At 57.6% G+C, this 1,828-nt stretch overlaps 2 non-coding genes across 2 annotated transcripts in view; both read right to left on the bottom strand.

Moving 5' to 3' along the window:
- Positions 1-260: 260 nt before the first annotated feature.
- On the bottom strand, positions 261-414 carry LOC146144509 (5.8S ribosomal RNA). Its single transcript, XR_014498988.1, has one exon. It is a non-coding gene; the product is annotated as a 5.8S ribosomal RNA (ribosomal RNA).
- A 247-nt stretch (positions 415-661) lies between these two features.
- Positions 662-1,828, bottom strand: part of LOC146144508 (small subunit ribosomal RNA) — a 1,811-nt gene continuing 644 nt past the window's right edge. The window contains exon 1 of the ribosomal RNA XR_014500919.1: positions 662-1,828. This exon is cut by the window's right edge and continues 644 nt beyond it. This is a non-coding gene — a ribosomal RNA (small subunit ribosomal RNA).

Here is a 1,828-nt window from a genome sequence, read left to right as displayed (position 1 = left end):
CGACCTCAGGCCGAAAGTAAGGGACCGGGACTATTCTTCCCGTTCCGCGCTCGCCGTCGGCGCCGCGCGCCGCCGCGCACCTCGATTCCCGCCCTTGAGCCGCCAGCCGTTGGCCTCTTCGAGTCGACTCGCCGCCGCCGCGCGGATTCTGGTCGCGATCGTCGCACATCGTGCCGTGCTGTCTTGAGCGGGACGGGCGCTCGCGCGTCCGACGCCGCAGCAGCCGCGCGGAGAAATCCCCGCGCGGAACGTTTGCAACGCGACCCTGAGGCGGGCGCGGCCCCGGGATTGACCCGAGGCCGCAATTTGCGTTCAGAACGTCGATGCTCAATGTGTCCTGCAATTCACACTAATTCACGCAGCTAGCTGCGTCCTTCATCGACTCACGAGCCGAGTGATCCACCGCCAAGAGCCATCCACGATTGTTTCGCTCGCACAGTGCCTCGCACTAAAGGGTGACAAAATATACCGCGCCGAGCGGTCGGCCAGGCCGACGCTTGAAGCCGGAGCGCGCGGCACCGCGGCACTCGACGCGCAAACATTACCGGGTGACCGAATCGCCGGCCGGCGCGCCGCTCCTCGCGGGTCGGGCGCCGGGTAGCAAAAACTTTTTCTCTCGCTTGTCCGAGTTTCGCGTTCGCCGAAGCGTTTGCGAGACCGTTAATGATCCTTCCGCAGGTTCACCTACGGAAACCTTGTTACGACTTTTACTTCCTCTAAATGATCAAGTTAGATCGTCTTCTCGGACGCCGGCTCGACCGTTGCCGGCCGCGCCAGGTCCAATCGGAGGACCTCACTAAACCATTCAATCGGTAGTAGCGACGGGCGGTGTGTACAAAGGGCAGGGACGTAATCAACGCGAGCTAATGACTCGCGCTTACTGGGAATTCCTCGTTCAAGGGAAATAATTGCAATTCCTATCCCTAGCACGACCGGGGTTCAGCGGGTTACCCAGACCTGTCGGCCAAGGCGAGCACATGCTGATCCGGTCAGTGTAGCGCGCGTGCGGCCCCGAACATCTAAGGGCATCACAGACCTGTTATTGCTCAATCTCGTGTGGCTAAACGCCACTAGTCCCTCTAAGAAGTTAGACGCCGACCGATTGGGTCGCGTAACTAGTTAGCAAGCCAGAGTCTCGTTCGTTATCGGAATTAACCAGACAAATCGCTCCACCAACTAAGAACGGCCATGCACCACCACCCACAGAATCAAGAAAGAGCTCTCAATCTGTCAATCCTCACTGTGTCCGGGCCGGGTGAGATTTCCCGTGTTGAGTCAAATTAAGCCGCAGGCTCCACTCCTGGTGGTGCCCTTCCGTCAATTCCTTTAAGTTTCAGCTTTGCAACCATACTTCCCCCGGAACCCAAAGACTTTGGTTTCCCGCAAGCTGCCGGAGAGGTCGTAAAACTAACGCCCCCCGATCGCTAGTTGGCATCGTTTATAGTCAGAACTAGGACGGTATCTGATCGTCTTCGAACCTCTGACTTTCGCTCTTGATTAAAGAAAACATTCTTGGCAAATGCTTTCGCAGTCGTTCGTCCTTGCGCCGATCCAAGAATTTCACCTCTAACGGCACAGTACGAATGCCCCCGTCTGTCCCTCTTAATCATTACCTCGCGCTCCGAAAACCAACAAAATAGAACCGAGGTCCTATTCCATTATTCCATGCACCATTATTCAGGCGAATCGCCTGCTTTGAACACTCTAATTTTTTCAAAGTAAACGTTCCGGCCGCCGCCGACACTCAGTCAAGGGCACCGGCGGAGAACCGGAGGTGAGGCCAGGACGGCCAGTACACGCCTTGCGACGGACCGGCCGCCTGCGCCCA

The sequence above is a fragment of the Ascidiella aspersa genome, chromosome 5 (genome assembly GCF_963924565.1).
Source record: "Ascidiella aspersa chromosome 5, kaAscAspe10.2, whole genome shotgun sequence".
Lineage (NCBI taxonomy): Eukaryota > Metazoa > Chordata > Ascidiacea > Phlebobranchia > Ascidiidae > Ascidiella > Ascidiella aspersa.
This window is presented reverse-complemented; position numbering and strand designations above follow the sequence as displayed.